The 19,167-nt window shown below is 40.2% G+C and overlaps 1 protein-coding gene across 4 annotated transcripts in view; it reads left to right on the top strand.

Annotated features, from left to right (window-relative positions):
* The window catches only part of TRAK2 (trafficking kinesin protein 2), an 845,826-nt gene that overhangs the window by 126,760 nt on the left and 699,899 nt on the right, over positions 1-19,167 (top strand). The window lies entirely within an intron of this gene.

Raw genomic sequence — 19,167 nt, 5'->3', positions numbered from 1 at the left:
TTTTTTACTTTCCTTCATTTTTAGGTTCTCCTTTGAGGACAATCGTAGTAGTAATCTAATTTGTTACTCTTGTCTATTCTAAATATGTCTCACCCAAAAGCATTTTACTACTAGAGAAGCTTAGAGATACTTCACTGTTGCCATGAAACTGGGAAAGTTGTGCTGTTGCCACAATATCACGCTATGCATATTTGCAAACCAAGTATTGAAGTCTGTCTGAATACAAACTAAGCCAATAGCTGCACAACTGTACCCCTGCGTTGTGCAATGGTAGTTCTTTTTGGGTATATAATGGAGTTATTTCACCAACTTCTTTTTAGAGACAGAATATAACTACTCCAGTATTTGATGAAGGTCAAGATTACCAACTAAAGAATCCGCCATGTGTTAACTAAGAACATAGCATCACATATCTGATCATCAAAAACTTTACTGAACAATCTTCTCTTGTCTAACATTAAACACCACTTTCCTGTCATCCATCAATAGGTGTGCAATGTAGCTTGTTTAAAATGGTGTGTTTTCAGTGTTTGGATCAATTTATAATAATTTCTTAAATAAACTGCGCTGCAAACATAATTGCTTAAATGTGCATTCTACCTAGAAGAGTATGAACACATGGGCTTCAGAAAAAGCACTTGCTCTTTATCATATAACGTGCATATCATGGCAGACCATGAATCATCTCCCTCCTTTTTAGTTGCATTCTTGTAGATTTGATTGTAGGACTGCATCTGTTATGTTATGTGAAAGTATTTATTGAGCGCACGTACACCAAACGGTTTCATGGCACTAAAAGCAAAGGAGACACTGCATCGATGGGACAGTTAGCTTACTCAAATGCCTGGGAAAACAGCCAGGCCTTAGGCAGTTTCCTAAATTGCGCAAAGGGGTCACAGACCTAATTTCCGCAGGAAGAGGGTTACAAAATTGTGGGGACCAAGACCGCAAATGTGAGCTACCCATGCTTTTTGCGTTTTAATGAGGGAGTGGCCAGCAGGTTCAGATTGGAAGTGCGCAGTTCCCGGAAAAGGATATATCGCTGGATCCTAAAGGAAATTAATGCTGGGCCATTCCCGTCGAGGGCTTTAAAGATGGTACATCCCAGCTTGAAAGCACATCGTTTAGCCACCGTTTGAAATGATGTCGTCTAGGCTGATGGAAGATTAACCTGGCCGTTTTGTTTTGAACCAACTGCAAGCGATGTAATTGATATGCTGGAATACCAACATATATTGAGTTGGCGTAATCAATACGAGAGATTACCAAAGCTAGAGTGACCAAAGTCAAAGCCTCAGTGGTTAAGAATCTACTGATCTTCTGGATTCTTCACAGGTGGAAAAAACAGGCAAAGACCACTGAGCCAATCTGGGCCTCCATGGACAGATCATCACTAATCACAATTCCCAAGCTCTTAACAGAGCCTGCTGAAAGTGGGGGGCTACCCAACAACGGAGGCCAAAAATTAGAGTTCCACAGATTTGCTGGTCCTCCTGTGAGAATGAGCTCCGTTTTTATCAGGATTTAGTTTCAGTTGATTATCAATCATCCAATCACTGTTAAAGCTAAAGGTGGACTGGAAATTCAACACTGAAGAAATGTAAGAATTAATATCAAACACCAGCTGTAAGTCGTCAGCGTAGTTAAACGTTTCGACCATTTTTTCACGCAAAGACCAGATCAAAGGTAATAGGTACAAGTTCAAAAGAAGGAGCGAAAGATAAGATCCCTGGGCTACCCCATAGTTCAATTTCTTTTTAGAAGAGAAATTGGCAAGGCGAACTGCTTGAAATAGATTACTGAGAAAGGAGGAGATCCACTTCAATGCCAGACCCTGGAGCCCTGCATTGCTGACAGTCTATCAGGAGACCATGATCGACCGTGTCAAAAGCAGCTGACAAATCCAGGAGTACCAGGGTGAGTACCAGGGTGAGGCCCTTGTCTGCCCCCCTTCTGAGCTCATCCTTGACTGCAAGGATAACTGACTCTGTTGAATGTGCAGGTCTAAATCCTGCCTGACGAGAGTCCAGGAAGTGGGAGTGTTCAATGAAGGAGCTGAGACAATTTGCTACATGAGCTTCTAAAGTTTTTCCTAGGTAAGGCAGTAGAGAAATGGGGTGTTAATTGCTGACAACCAGGGGATAAGAGTTGGCCTTCTTCAGGATTTGATCGGGGCAATTCCAGCCCTTTTGAAGGTGTAAGGAACAATACCAAGTTGGAGGGAATTGTTAAGAAATGGGGGCGAGTCCGGACAGGTGAGGAAAGCTTCACGTAAAATATGAGGTGGACAGCAGTCCATGGGGGAGCCGGAACCAACTTGTTTGGGTAGAACAAAGAAGTCTTTCCTGATCAAATAGAAGTGAGTTTTTACATTTAATTGGAGAAGCCGTAGAAGAGATAGGGGGAGGGATACTAGCCTTGATAGCAGCAATTTTCTCAATAAAGTAGGAATTGAAAGAGTTGCATAAAGATTGTGAAGGAACAGGTTTCGCCATGACTCTATCCGGTTTAGCGAGTTCATCAACTATGGAGAATATATATTTGGATTTATTGGCCGAGTTTACGATTTATAAGGAGAAATATTCTACCTTAGTCTGGAGGATAGCATTTTTATATACTTTGAGCTGTATTACACATTTTTGTCCAAGGAATAATCACGTCTCCAACTATGTTCTGCTTGCCTTAAAGCTAGTTTCTTTGATTTTAACCAACGTTGGGCGTCATGGGTTCGCATAATCTTGATTTTCTTAAAGAGGGCAATGCTATCAATGGCAGATTCAAGCCACGGCTTGATACTTTTTGCCTGATTGTAGAGGTACTCCTGTGCAGTAGGGGCTGTGGCAGTTATCAATGAACAGAATTTACCAATGTTTGCGCGGTTCCAGTTTCTAGCCAGGTGATTTCTTGTCTGGAAGTTTTTAGTTGGGGAAACGCTGAAGATCATAAATGTAATAATATGATGATCCGACCATGTGCAAGGGGAAATTAAAAACTTTGAGATTTCCAGGTTAGATGTCCAAACTTGGTCTAAAGTGTGCCCTTTATGTGGGTAGCTGTGTTCGCATGCTGGGTACAGTTCATTCCAGAAAGATCAGTTCGTTCTATAGAGTCAGCACTTTCCCATGCATCGTTATGGCAATAATTAAACTCTCCAATTATAAGAATTGTGGCGTGGTTGACAGCTAAGTGGGAGATCATTTCGCCTAGCAATTGAGGGAATGTGGGCATGTAATAAGGGGGTCTATAAAATAAAGCGCAGATAAGAGGACTGAGGAGATTCAAATTTCAGTTTTGAGCTGTCGATTGAGAGTATGCCTGTAATCCCTAATGAGGTGAACTGGAGTTTCTGATGGATAATGGACCTATTAGCCTGAAGAATATAGTAATTATCAGGTACTGCTGCTGAGATATCAGGAACAGACTCTGCAGTAAGCCACGTTTCAGAAAGGAGGAGGATATCCGGTTTATTAGAGTCTACAACCTGGAAGATTTCGAGCTGATGTTTCACCATTGAACGGGTGTTCAAATAACTGATTGTGAGTCCTTCCACCTCCTGTTGCTCAGGGATGGCTATATCTGGCCGGCCCTAGTCGTCGACAGGAAACTTCTGGCGGCTAGATTTATAGGAGATTTCTGGGTAGGTGTCCCTATGTGTCAGAATCCCTACCTTGTCCAGTTTTGCCCGTGTCTCAATATCAATGAGCCAATTCCCCTGCTGCCGTATCAAATCTGCAGCCGAGTAGATGAGAAAACGGGCAAGGTGTATGGCCCTTGGCCCCGGACAGGTGCAGACAGGCTTGCCTTTGGCGCGTCTGCTACACGAGAAGGAAGGCATGCTGTTTATGTAGGCTGCAAGTGCTGGAACCATAACCGCCCTGCTCCTCCCCCCCAACAGCCCCCAGCAACCGGAGACCGGTATTCTAAAACGCCAGCACCCTCCACAACAATCGGGGAATCCCTGTGGTGGACCGGGGTGCGGGCGTGAACACAGCACCAAAGCAAAAGTACAAAGTGCAGGTAAAGGGAGCAGCAATAAACGTTTCTTAATACTTGATCACTTAAGGTGTTCTTGGGTGTTCAGGGAATGCCAAAGAACTGATTCATGGTTGGGTAAGGATTATGTTTGCGTTTGTGTACCAATTGATTTCTTGGGAAGTCCTTGAAACCCAGTCATTAAATTATCAGAATGTGTGTGGGGTGCAAACACCTAGAGTCATTCGTCATTACATTCACTAATTCGCGAACACAGAATACAGAGTAATCCTATCATCTGGTAAATTTTACATTGTTATATTTTACATATTTAATTTTACATTGCCAGTTTTTTGACTGTCACATTACAGTAGACAATTAAAATGCATCTCACAGCTGTGGCATTATCCTTGTGCTTCAAACGACGAGGAAAGGATTGCCATTAAAAGGAGAAAAATACATCGGACAGCCAACAAGTATTTCACTTCCTAAAGGGATGCAAGTCTGGGACTTTTTTTAAGGGTGAAATGATGAAACACAAAGTATTACAACATACATACAACATTTGTTATTTCTTTGTGTGAAAGAAGTCATTATTTCTAAATGTAATACATTTCACCAACAAAGTGTTTAGCTAATCCAGTCCAATTTCAATAAGTAAAGAATCACGTGATTGCATTGTCTGTGATGGTATTGTTTTTTTCTGTAACATAGAGCCAAACAACTGACAGTGTAAAATGTATTATGTAAAATATAACCACATATGAAATTCACCAGCTCATCCATTTACTGTTTTCTATGTCCGCAAATAAGTGAGTTATTTACAAATGACTGTGTGTTAGAATCCCACATTTAGTTTTTTGCAAATTGGCACAGACTTCGCTGTGTACACACATTATTGGGGTGTTCGTTTTATCTCCTAAAAAGCTCCTACAGGATTTGAACATTTGCTAATTTCCATGAGTTACTAGACGGGAGTTGAATGGTAGACTTTGGAGATCTACATTTTTAAAGTACTCTGCATCAGGCCTGGTGTAAGCTTGGACTTTGAATCCTTGTAGTCTTGCGTTGTATTGATGAGAACCAACATTCTTTTGTTAGGTGAGCCCTAAAATAAAACCTTTGCAATAACATTTGTTTTTCTGAGCTGCATTTATCCCTCCCACGTTTTTTTATCTGAATGTGAAGGGTTAAAGCTTTGACTCATGTTCAGAAATAAGATACGGTAGCTGATAAACATACCTTCCTTGGCTGCATTCACACCTCATTGACGCCTCCTCTGTTATGTGTGTGCACACTTTCAATAAGATGTTTGCATAAGAGCAAAACAGTGCAGGCGCTTGGCCGCAGAACTCGGGTCTCCTAAGAGCAGTGCAAGTGTGGAGAGAGCAGCATGGCACTAAGTGAGCAAGATGTTAACGAGAATGAGGAGCTGCTCTCAGTCTTCACTCTTCAAGGTGAGGGGAAAAGGGAGGCTTTGTTTCATTTCATCACTTTATTTAGACATAAAGACTATGTATTCACAAATGTTGCCGAACGAAGGCATGTTAATCTGAGCACTTGTCTGTACCCAGTCAGTGTAAAGTAGCTTTTAAGCCAGAATTTGATTTAATAGAACAGGCCTGGAATCTATACAGTTTAAATGTTTATTAGTATGTCTGCAACGTCCTCATTAAGTTCTTGATGTTGCCTCTGTTTTTTTCACACAGTTTTGCATTGAGATATGAGCTGAGGTTAGTCTTTTGCTGTGTGGGCAATGTGTAATTTAGCAATTCTAAATTGTTTGTGATACTGTTGCAAAAGGGGATCACGTTAGACCACCCGTTATGATTTGCAGTGTCACAAACTAGCTACTCTACCATCTTTTACTAAGCGTCCTCTTTAGAAAGATCCTTGATGTAGATTTCAGCACACTTATTATTGAACAATAAACTAAGAGGAGAAAGCCTCTGAGGGATTTTTGTATATAACAGCAGAGGATTATACGATTTGGTGTTGGCCACTTGCATCCACACAGTCGGTTTGTCTAAAGGAATGTTGACACAAAAGTTGAAAATTGGGTCCTCATCATGTCTTAGACACTCTGTGTTTGGGCTAATTTGTTCATTGTTACCGAAGGTGATCAGAGCTACAAAGTATATTATTTTCCCAAGTTTCTTTAACATATTTTTAGAAAACATTTATATCACAATAATGTTCCTTCTGATGGGGATCATGTTCTGTGACTGTAGCAAAGTTAAGAAAAACAGGTTTTGAAATAAATTATCAAGATGTGACCTTTATTTGTCGCCTTCCCATTTATCCGGCAAAACAAATTAAGCTTCACATCAGTTAGTGTATTTCTTACATTTTTGGCATAAACACTTGTTTTTCCTGCTTTGGAATCTGATTATATTCTGTTTAGTAGAGTAACATCTAAGTTGAGCGATAACGTTTATCTACACCTTGATAGTGCTGTTTAGTTATTATGGATGTGACATCAAATGGGCTGTGTTGATGTCTGGGGTGGAGACTAGTTCCAATACATTCAGGTACATCTGATACGTTAAATTAAGTATTTAATGTTTTATAAGTTTTCAATCAACTTTTCAGTACACGTGTAAAGACACTTATATTTAAAGGTGTATTGAAAATTAAGCGATGAATACTCACTCGCAGTGACATGAAGATGTTTGCTTAAGGAAGTAGGTACAAATCGTGCTTTTTCAACTACTTCTAGCTAATGTGGCCAAAAAATAAATACTTACTTTTTTAACGTTGCACACCTCAGTCACAGAATGTTGGCCAAACTCAATGTTCAACTTCACTTCAAAACTAAATGTCCCTTTTCTGGATCTTTGATGCAAGAGGGAGGTTGCTGTACTGTTCCTTAGTGGAAGAGGGGAAGTTTAGCTGGCATGACCAAAGGTGTTTGAATGGCACCTTGGGGCATCCATTTTGTTGGATGTATTTGCCTCACACACCCCGAAGGATGTCATGCTTCATCATCGGCGTTTGCTCCTCGTCGGGGAGGCGGTGCAATCCCCGACGGGCTCACCTCAAGAGGGGCTCTTTGGCGGAGATCTTTTATCCAACAGCCTTATGGTGAAGTGGGGGTGTGTGGGCAGGGTGGTATGTGATGATGATGTAGTTGCTAAAATGTAGCTAGGGGTACCGGAAAACACTTTATTCTGGGGGTCCCCTGGCTGCAATTAAAACGTGTGGCTAGCTTGCTAGGTGTCAACAGATGAGGTTGAGTGACACTAGAGAAGACTAGAGAAAAGTGGTCGACATGTTTCACGCGTTGGGTCAAGTTACCCGCGATTCTTCAGGACCTTACAAAAAAAGTGAGAGAAGGGGACATGCTTGTGTCATGTATATGTTGTGTGTTACCTCTGTGGGGTCTCCTATGCCTAAACATAGAGAAAAGGAACAACAATCATTAATACATTATGCAATAGTCAAATAAGAAGAATGTTCTGTCAATGCCAGGGGGTGTAGAACACGTGGCATGCTGGCGGTATTGTGAACCATTGAGTACAAAAAATGCATGCCTGAAGACCTTGAGCGTGCAACGTGCAAGTGCGGGGCACACTCAGGAACTGTGTGAAATGGGGCAGTAGTGGTGTGGAAGGGTGATCTTGTTAAAAACAGTGATTAAAGTAGCAGCAGTTTAAGAGGGATGTAATACCCAATTGGACTTAAATCATGTACAGTGCAAGTAGTCTAGGCACCATTAAAAAGGTAAGTAATATATAGCATGTCTATGGCAACAACCAGATCAAGAACCACAAGTACACGCTTAACAAAATGCTCTGTCTGCATAGTCTGTAGTCCCTACTCACCTCTAGGTCAAGGACTAAATACCACATGAGGGTCGGCGGGATTGGACATCAGGGGTGAATCCATTAGGTGAGGCTAGAGGTTAAAAAGGTACATCAGTAAAGCGGTAGGCGCCGCTGTGTTAAACATGCTTACTAGGGTAAATCTTAGCCTTAAAAAAAAAAAAAAAAATGCAAAGAATGCACTCGACCCGCCTTTACCGGTCTCACTCACCTCAACATGCCTGTGTCCCTGCTTCTTGACCTACCCGTTACCGCCGAGCTCGAGTAGATGGAGGAGCTCGGCGGGCAGGTGTTTTTAAACAAACAAAAGCGGCGATCGGCGTGTGTTAGCGCGTCATCGCCAGGAGGCTTGGTCACGTGATCGCCGCCGGAAAGGTGGCGGCCATTTTGAGATGGTCAAACTATTGTTGTCCCTCCTTGTATGATTGTGGTTAATAGTTGTATTAACTCAACAGCTGAATTAAAAAGGGACTAGAGCGCTAGTGGTGCGCCAATATAAGGGATGGATTGTTTAGACAACCAGAAAACGCGGCGACCGGCGTGTGTTAGCGCTTAAAAACCTGGAGGCCCGGTCACATGATTGCTCCCGGAAGGGTGGCGGCCATCTTGTAATGGTCAAGGTTTTAGCGAGCCACTATGCGTAGTTATGATGTATTGGCTCTTTAAGCTGGATGTGGCAAGATAAAGGGGCGTGAGTGGAGCGCCAGTTAGTGAAGGGATATGGATAAACCCACATTACTGAGCTACTGGGCCCGTATTGTCTACTGCATGTAATGTAGAGGGGCTAGCCGGTCGTGGTGGCCACAATGTAATAGGCAGTTAGTATTCTTTAGAAAATGACCGTCTAGTATAAAGACTTGCACAGGACTTGTCTGAGGTACAGTTGGCATATAGGTGGACCCTAATTTGCCGGTGGGTAGGAACATATGTCATCAATTAGCGTGTAGCCCATCAGAGATGGTGTCAGTTTGTAAGTTCTTGTATGCTTTTAACTGGTGTAGAACCAGGGATATATGTGGTAGCAAATTCTTAGAGTGAATGCCAGGGAATTTCTTCGTTCAGGCCATGTTTATCAGTGGACAATCGGTGTACCCATCTCTGTTCCTTTTCTGGATCTGTCTGTCGAAATAAAGGTCCCCCGCTCAATCAATCTTCAGGTACTATATAAGACATGATCGCTCAATCGATCATGTCTTATATAGTACCTAAAGATTGATTGAACACTGAGCCTTTATTTTAGTGTTTTGAGGTGTGCCATCATGTTGCTTATCAACTGCTTTTGAGAACTCTGTTGCAATGTCAGCACACTGTTAAAATTAGACACCGTAGTGGAATTCATGAATTATGCTCATTTCCAGAATTTTTCACTTCGCTGCCTAATGCCTTGACATAGCATGGATGCCACACTTTATTTACTGCAAAAACAACAATTGATGGACCGAATGCTGAACAATATCATACATTCACCACAGTACAGAGATCTGGCCTAAATCCATCGTTTTTTTGCTCCCCATGCCATTCCAGTGTAGACCCAGCCATATGCAAATCAGTCTTGACCCTGTTCCCCCTTGGTTCAGTCTAGCCCGAGCTGCCAAGCCAGGTCCATCCAGGACTGGAAAAAAGCATCCTAGGTCCGGTTTCAGGGTTTGGCCCCTCATCAGCCAGGCTGGGTCTAAACTGGGGTGGCATGGTGAACAAAAGTAAGATGGATTTAACTGAGATCTCTTGACTTGGTGTGAATGTTTGATTTGCTTTACATTCCGTCCATCATCACTTTATTTATTAGCACTATCTATAAAGTACTGACCTAGGTGCAGGTGAAAATAAACATTATTCACTTGCAACAAAAGAGTGGAAAGTCGGTGTACTAGACCATAAAAGCAGAAACTACACAACAGTTTCTTTATTTATTTATACAGCGCAACACTCATCCGTATGGATATCACGGCGCTAAGGAGAGCGCAGCCTAAGTGAGAGTGGAGTACTGAGAGAAGGTTTTTGAGTTATTAATCAGATCCTAGAAAACAGATGGGTTTTAAATTTCTTCCTGAATACCAGGTAGTCATCGGTAAGCCGAAGTTCCAGTGGTAATTTATTCTAGTGAGTTGCTGCTAGGTGTGAAAAGGAGCCCCCCCCCTGCCTTGGTCTGCTTGACACATTTGCTTTGTTCCTGTGTCCGGTAGCACTACCTCAAGTTCCATGTGGGTGCGTAGAATTCAACTCTATATTGAAGAATTCTGGGGCCAAGGTGGTGTTAAACTTTGTGCGCTTAGCCTAACAGTTTAAATTCAGCCCTTTGTCGCACAGTAAGCCAATGGAGCATCCTCATGCATTCTGATGCCGAGCTGTACTTGCTCTTGTTGCACACCAGCATTACAGCCGCATTCTGGACCACCTGGAGATGAGCGAAGAGGTAGTCCGCCATGCCCACATAAAGTGCATTCCCGCAGTCCAATTTACTCATAAGCAAGGCTTGGATGATGGTTTTCCTACACTCCGGAGGTATCCACAAAAAGAGTATTTTTAGCAATTTTAGTGTCTCAATGCTTTTCCCACACAGTGCACGGACATAGTCCTGCCTGGTTAGTGCATTGTCAATGAGAATGCCTAAGTTTTTTGCAACCTGTTTGAGTGCGGGTGCGTTACCTAGCGAAGGGGGCTACCAGGTTGCGTAACAGATTAAGTGTGCTCCTTCAAAGAGTAGAATCTCTTACTTGACTACATTCAGTTTTAGACAATGGTCAGACATCCAGGCCGCCATTTCCGAGAGACAACTGGTTAGTCTGATCCTCGAATCGTCGTGTCCATCCAGAGCTATCAGCAGTTGTGTGTCATCTGTGAAGACACTTAGACATTAAAAATGGTGAAGCTCAAGGAAGCTCCCTGTGAAAGACCATATTCAATGGATTTTGGGTTTGAGGTAAAAGGGCCCAGTTGTATTGTCTGTGTTCTATTGCTTAAAAAGGAGCAAAGCCACTGAAGGGCTTTAGAATGTATACCCTTTTCATAAATGGTTTTAAACAGAAGGTTGTGTGAAACCGTGTTAAAAGCCACTGATTAATCCAGCAGAATCTCAGGGGCAGCTTTAGCCTTGTCAGTCTAATATTATCTAGTACTGCCAGGAGGGGAGTTTCAGTGCTGTTAGTGGCTCTGAAGCCAGTTGGGGTTGGGTCCAGGAGCTCATTGATCTCAAGTTTGTTGGTTAGTTGTTTGTTTACCAACTACTCATCACTTTAGATCAGTATAGAAGCTGAGAAATTTGTAGGTAGTTTGCTGGGTTTTGAACATCTGTACCTGCTTTTTTTTAGTAGGGGAACTACAGTGGCTTTTTTCCAGATCTCTAGAAATACTGCAGTATGTAAGGATTGGTTAAATATGCAGGTTATGTAAGGGCATTTAATTGGTATTATCCGAGAAAAGTTGAAATGAGGACATGGGTCAAGTGGGGACCCTGATTTAACTTCAGCCCATTGCTTGTGCGACCTGCTCCTCTGTAAAGGGGTCAAAGTTACTCGGGTAGGATTGGGCGTCAAGATGAGGGTCTGAGGTTTCCCAATCTATACCATCTGATGGGTGCTGATCTCTGAATGAGGAATAGACCACATAGGTTTTATCAGCAAAAAAGTTGCAGATTGCCTCTAAGCACTCTATTGAGAGGGACAGATTTGGAACATACCAGATTGGTTACATAGCTCTTTAACTATTTTGTAGAGCTCCCTAGGGGAATTGCTGTTGTCGTTTACACGCTTTGCAAAGTAGGTCTTCTTAGCGTTTTTAATAGCATTATTGTAGATTCTCATTTCCGCTTTATACGACAGTCTATCCATGTCCTGTTTAGACAATCTCCACTTGTGCTCTAGTGCTTTGCACGTTCTCGTCCGTATCCAATGATCAATTGAGTTCAATTTTTCAGATGGTGTTCTTCTATAGGATTTGTTCCCAAGTCTAGGGGTACATTGGTCCAGCGTATTGGAGATTTCTGCTTGGAAGCTTTCTGCGCTCATTTGCACAAGCAGTGACATCAGGGCATTTGGGTCATTTAGAGATAAATGGCGCTCAAATGTGTCAGGGGTAACCAGCCTCCAGGCTCTTTTTACCGCTGCTGATGGTGTTTGGTGGCTCATTAATTTTGCCGGTAGGCTAAGGGTAAAGGAAATGAGGGAGTAATCTGTCCACGCTAGAGGCCTTTCTTCTAGGATCTTGGTGGATTTTATATTGGAAAACAAACAGTCCAGGGTGTGCCTGGCAATATGTGTGGGTACCTTACCCCACTGTTTTAATTGCAAATTCTGCATGTCTTTGTCTGTCTAGGTGTTTTGCCTCGAGGTTGTTAGCATTTTCAAAGTGAACATTAAAGTCTCCTATTCATACATAGTGCTTGTGTTTTTAAGCATTAGGGAAACAGCGGAGTGAGAAGTTGAGCGCTGGAATCCGGGTTATTACCGAGAGGGTTGTAGACCATTGCCCCCTGATTATTTTTTGGGCAGTTTAATATTTGGAATGCTAAAACTTCGTGCTTCCCCAGCTGAACCACTGATTGAGGGAGATAGGGCAGTGGCGACGTCGGGGAAGCTTTTTGTCATCTAGCCAGGTCTCTATGATAAAGGCTAGGTCAGGCTTTATCTTGGCTAGTACATCCCATATCTCAAGGGAGTGTCTGTTCACTGACCTAGCATTGAAATAGATGCATTTCAGTTGAGGACTGTTCTGAACGATTGGGCTTTGTGACGAAACTGGGGATACCTGGCTACACTGTTTGCAGCAAAGGCATTGGAAGGGACCCATCGTGCTCTCTGGAGAGGCTTTCATACACTGTGTCTCGTTACCTGGCATGCAATCTGCTAGTTCTGTGATTATTTTTTTCTTCTCTCGAGTAGCAGAGCAGACTGTGTAGATCCGAGAAGGGAGATGAAGGGGTTCTGACATCTGGCCCTGGCTGGACGCGAATGGTCGCAGGCAGGCTTGCCTTTGGTACGCAGGCCGCACCACAACCCCGTTTTTATGGCTGCCTGTGTTTAGCCACTAGACTGCTGACCTCGGATACTGCAGCTTCCGGTAACTTCTGGTTTCAGCAGATCCTGAGTCACAGTCCCAAACCCTCCTCCCTTTCCAAAGTGCTATGTGCAGGGGTTTAAATGTACAGATTTTTCTTACCTTCTCCTGCCAATGAGAGGTAAATGTTATTCTCCACCCTACACATAGCTCATGGTTTCCTAGGTGAACAGTCACCATCCAAATGTACCCTGGCAAGATAATGCTCTATTCAACAGCCATAATAGTAATCAGGTTACTCCAGGGTGAAACTAGAATCAAATGATCAGTCGTTTCCCAGGAAACTGGAAACAGGACTACTCTGGTATACAATTGACTATTCTGCAGTATGCCTGTCTGTGTACAATCTTCTTTTTTAAAACGTAAAATATTTTGAAAGTTAGAAGATAACACAAAAAAGTATACAATAATGGTATGTATAGCAGAAATGCTGAAATACAGTAATTGAATTATAAATATACCTAAAATTACTAAACGTCATGTAATTTAATAGACCAGAAAAGTTGAATACGGAACAAATAAGAGTTACTTCTTATGTCACAGGTGTTCAACCACATCTTAAAAAAAATAACATACATAATCAAGAGAGTTATTACATGTAAAAGGCAATATAATCATCAACCTGTCTCCCAAGCTTTTGAAACCAAGGAGTTTTTGATCCAAGACCACCAAGTATGGATCGATTATGTGTCAGTGGGTTTCCAATTAGTTGTCAAGGATTTGATAGCTTTAGAGATCAGGTGGTCATAAAGATTATTATGAGGATCCGGTCATATAGATGATAATGCAGTAGATTTACATATGATCAGGTCATAGGTGAGGGTGTCAGTGATGGGAAGTATTTTCAATCTAATATCCCAAACATTTCTGTAAAATGTGAACATTTTAATGTATTTGAACAAAATATGTTTTAAAGAAGCCTCAATTACTTTGCAATACCACCAGAGAGGGATATCAACAAGTTTAACCTTTAACAATTTGCAAAGAGTCCAAAACAAAATGAAAGCATTGGAATAAAGACGCAGGAAACCTTCCTAATATATTTGATAGCCACACTTGTATCCAGGGAAAAAGTTCTGTATTCCATTATTTACTAAGGAAGTTCAAGTTAGGTTCACATGAATTGATTAATTGTTTGTCAAATTTAGAAACTGTATACGAAGATCAGAAAAAGCCCTATTGATTAATTGTTTGTCAAATTTAGAAACTGTATACGAAGATCAGAAAAAAGCCCTGATACAGGTTTCTGAATCTGTGGTATTTTGGGGTAAAGTATTTAGAAAAGATTTAAGCAAAACTTAGTTTGTAATTCTGAAAATGACAATTAAACTCCTTTTATCCTAGATATCCCCAGGGTAAAACGTACCAGCATTCATCCATGATTGCCAAGATTTGATGGTATGATTACATTTATCAAAGGATTATGCCATAGAGCTAGTTTGGTAGGTTTTGAAATTGGTGACAAAAATGAGGAATCAATCATGTATGATTAGTTTAGGCGATGTATATTGTCAGATGATTTGAGAAGCTTGTTCGAGATAGCCATAGATAATGTCAGCAAAGGAAATGTTGAGACCAAATGTTCCACTTGGAGTCATTTCAGTGAATGAACAGTGTCAATGCATGTAAAGTGTAAACCATAGAGAGCCTTGTTTCAAAATAAATGCTTTATTATAATTTAAAAGAATCTGGGAAACCAAGTCCCCCTTTAAGTTTGGAAAGTTTGAGTTTGATCTAGCAAAGCCATGAAGGTTTATAAAGCCAAAGAAACTTTGAGAAAATGCTATCTCGTTTTTTTTTTTTTTAAATAAGAGAGGTAATTGTAATGGGGGCATTAATAAAGAGGAGCCAATATCATTTTAATAGATTTCATTTTCCCCGCCATGGCAAGTGCAATGGAGACCAGTTCCACATTTTTTCCAGTGGCTCTAGTAATCAAATAGTTTAATATAATTGAGTGCTTAAGAGAATGTGAAAATTGGATTCCCAAACAATTTAACTTTTCCTTTTGCCGTATTCTCTAACACATCAGGGGTGCAATGAACATTCAGGGAAAATATTTCAGTTTTACTTGTGTTTAAGGTATAAAGGTTGTTTGATTACTAATGTATAATAAGACACCGTCCGCATAAGCAGACGTTTTAAGTGTAAATTTGCAGGTTCAAGCCCTATAGTTTCCTTAGAATTTTGGATACTAGAAAGTAAAGTTTTGATGTCTAGCAAGAAAAGTGATGAAAATAAACATCCTTGCCGTGTTCCTCCATAAAGCAGAAAAGAGACGGCGAACTGACCATTAATAAAAAGTCATTGTGAGGAAAATGAACCATATAATGCGAACACCATTTTAATAAATCCACTTCCAAAATGAAAACAAGATGGTATTAAATAAAAACTGCCAGTGATTTTTCTCCTCCCGCGCCCCCCCCCCCCACCCCACTCCAAAAAAGCTTTTTCAGCATCTAGAGCAAGAAGTCCAAAGGGTGAAGTAAAGGTGGAGATGGTGTCTATTACATGAAACAAAAGTCTTGTGTTATTAACAGAATACCTCTTTTTCATGAAACCTTTTTGATCTATATGTATGAGTGATGATAAAATGTTGGCCAGTCTTGTGCCCAGGATTTGTGCAAAAATGTTTACAATATTGATATATTAGAGGATAGGGTGATAGTTTGAGATGTTGGTCTGATCTTTGCCTGGTTTAGGTAATACTTTTATCATAACCTTAGTAAAAGAATCTGCAACCATTTGCTGAAATCAGTAAATAAGTGATGTAAATGGGGAGTACGTTTAGTAGAAAACGCTTTATAAAATTCTGCAGGCATACCATCTGGTCCTAGTGAATTTCATGCTATGAGTGAGTGAATAGCTGTTAGAATTTCTCGTTTAGATATAGGTGTATCCAGTTTAGACCGGTCAGATTGGGAAAGTTGTGGAAGGTTAGCGGATAAAAAAAAAAGCATCTGTCACTTGAAAGTCAAGGAAACCTGGCTTGTTGTAGAACGAGGAATACAATTTAAGGAGTTCATCAACAATCTCTGGAGTAGATAAAGCAATTGTACCATTATCTCTGTGAATAGCATGAATTTGAGTTCCATCTCTTTTAATCCAAAGATAGATAGCCTTTTCCCAGATCTATTAGCATTAAAACAAAATGTAGCTTTTTACTAAGGACGTTGTATTCCTGCTATAGTAATTAATTATAGTTGTATTTAAGTTTTTACTGTGTAGTTTTAAAAGCAATTTTTTTTAGAAGATACAAGTAACTTTTCAAATTAAACAATTTGTTTGTCCAAATCTAATTATTTTGCATAACATGCTTTATTTGCGATGGCCATTATAGAAATAGTTACCTCTCTTTATAAAGGCTTTAATAGCATCCCATTTTACAATAGGAGATATTACACCATCTGAGTTGAGATAAAAGTAATCTTGAATAGCGGATAATATGTTAGCCTAATTATCATCTTGAAGAACAGCATAAACATTCATGCGCGATCAGGTATTATTTACTTGCAAACATAGTGAAATCATTGCATGATTGGCTATTTCAATATTACTGATCGGAGTGATAGATTTTTCCCAGTCTTTGGGTGCTTATATATAATCTAAACGTGAATGAGAATTGTGTGGGTTGGAGAAAAAGGTAAAGTTTAATGGGTTAAGAAATGTAATTGCCAAATGTCAAGTTGTGTATTATTGAAACAGTTTTAAGTGACTAAAAAGCTTTTGCAGGTGTAAATTTAGTAGAGGAGAGTCTTTAAAAGGGGATCACAAATCAGATTAAAATCGCGACCAACAGAGGACCATTTGCAAGTTGAGTAATTTCAGAGGTAATGTGGTTCCACAATATCAGGCCACCAACTGTTGGGCCATAGATATTAGTCAAATGTAAAATAGTAGTACCAAGTTTAATTTTCACAGATAGGAATCTGAATGTTGATCTAAAATTTGTAATTGAAGTGTTTTAGAAAATAGACTTGCCACTCCATTTTTTTACCTGCTGCTTGTGAAGAAAGCGTATGACTTATCCATTTCTTTTTCATGTAGGCTAAGATTTGGGTTTCTTGTAATAAACAGATGATAGCCTTATGTCTAAATAAATAATCTAGAATTCTCAAACATTTACCAGGCTGTTGTAACCCTTTAACATTCAGAGACACAATTTTAATTTTATGACTATTACCCAGAAGTCAAGATATTTAAGGAGAAGGACAAACCGGTGACCGCACTAAGATAAGGAGGAAGAAGTGGAGACCAATGAAGTAGTTCGAGGATGGAGAGCAACAAAAGAAAAGGACACATATGAAAGTCTACACAAAAAGACAACAGGGAACATTAATAATAAATTTGAGATACACATGTGTATTAAGAGAATAGCCAGATGAGAAAAGCCCATGATGATCCAAACTTTATATAAATACGGCTAATAAGTGAGTAAGAAGTAGAGCCCCTTATATGTTATTTTTTGTATCAGTTTCATGGGTCCTGCATATTAATTCAAAGCAGAAAGTGATTATCTAAAAATGCTCAAAGAGCTTCTGGATGGTGAAATGACTTAGAAACTCCATCTTTCCAAATGCGCGTGGTGGAAGGATCAGAAAGACCATATTTAAATCCTGAGTTTCTAAGTCGTGGTCACAATGCTGTAAAGTCCTTCCGGATGACAACTGTTTCTTTAGCAAAGTCTTGATGGATGAATATTTTGTTATCATTAACCATGAGAGTAGGAATCTCTTGCAGTTTTTTTTAAACATAATAAGATGATGGTGATGAAAAACTTTAAATATCACTTGTCTTGGTTTAGCCAGGCTTACTGTGGGATAGAATGCAATGCTCTTTAGTTTTTCTGGAAATTTTTATTTTAAGAGATTAGGCAGTAGATTCTCAAGAAAGCGTCTACAATCCTTGTCCTCTATGTCTTCAGACAAATTGAAAATTCTCAAGTTACTTTGTCTGTTTATAATTTCCAAGTCTAGCATTAGTTTATTTATAAGAGGGATTTTCGTGGCAAGTGGAATTAGTTAGTCCATTTTTACTTGAATATCATTTTAGTTTCATTGTCTGCAACCTTCATGGAAAGACCAGCCATATCCTTATGAATATTTTTAACCTCCGTAACAATATTGTCAGTGTTAGACCTAACCGCGTGTAATTCCTCTAATATAGAAGTGAGTAAAAGTTCAGAAGAGTCAACAATTTTTGACTTATTAGGTGGTGGAGATAGTGCCTGATTACTCTTATGGGCAGAAGATGTAGATTCGTTTTCTATGTGGACAAATAAACAAATATTTGCATGCAAATTTGTAAGGTAGGGTAATAAGCCAAACTGATAAATATGATGTAAATTCACCAGTGCAGCAGCTAAAACTGACAGTAGGAGGACTGCGACCCAAAGTTTCGCCCTCTGTCTGGATCACAAAGCTATATGCACTGCATGCAGGGGACCGGAGACTTCTCATCGCATGGGGTAAAGAGAATACTGAAGTGGAGATTAATAAGCTCCATAAACAGTGAAAACAGCTCATTGTACGGATTGGCGTGCCAGAGGCAGGCGGCCATTATGACTCTTGTGCTTGCACATCTGTCTCTCTACAAGTCTAACACTCTTCTAGAAGTACTCCCTGATTATTTAAATAGGGCTGACCTCTTTCAGCTTTTCATTGCTTTGTTAGACATTTTTACTTTCATTTCAGCAGAGAATGGTACTTTGGGCGTGGGTAGGATTACTTTAACAATGTTCTGTTGATTCGGAGGACACTTAACTGATTCTGTTGCTCATGGCAAGTGACCAGCATGGTAAGGAGTAGACTGAAGGGTGTTTGCATTTTTCCAGTCTGTTTGTACTTTGTGTCACATACATGCTCATTGGTGCATGCTTACGGTTTGCTGTTGTCCCTGAAATTACTGGGACACAACGAATAGGTAGAAGGCGTTTGTGCCAGGTGCAGCCCAGTTTGTTGAAAGACCACATTTTGAAAGAGCTCTATTGTAAAAGTGAACATGTTGAACATAAATGCCCTTGTAGATGTAAATAAGACATTCTCTGGCCTGCATACAAAATAAAGTCACACCACCCAATGACTCCTGACCACTCAACTGTATTCTCTTTAGTTTTGGTTTAATGGAAACCTATGACGATTAAAGTAGTACCTTTGGACAATGTGTGGAATATTCTGCTATGAAATATATGTATTAACTGTTGTATCTGTTTTAAAAGTGTTTTATTTCTGCAGTTTATATATCATGTTTTTTTTATTTTTAAAGCTAAACACTAAAAGGATTGTTTTTATGTCCTATCTTATTCTGTCTAACATCTTGC

The sequence above is a fragment of the Lissotriton vulgaris genome, chromosome 2_1 (genome assembly GCF_964263255.1).
Source record: "Lissotriton vulgaris chromosome 2_1, aLisVul1.2, whole genome shotgun sequence".
In the NCBI taxonomy this organism is placed as follows: Eukaryota; Metazoa; Chordata; class Amphibia; order Caudata; family Salamandridae; genus Lissotriton; species Lissotriton vulgaris.
Note: the sequence above shows the minus strand (reverse complement) of the source record. Positions and strands in the feature narration are given on the sequence as shown.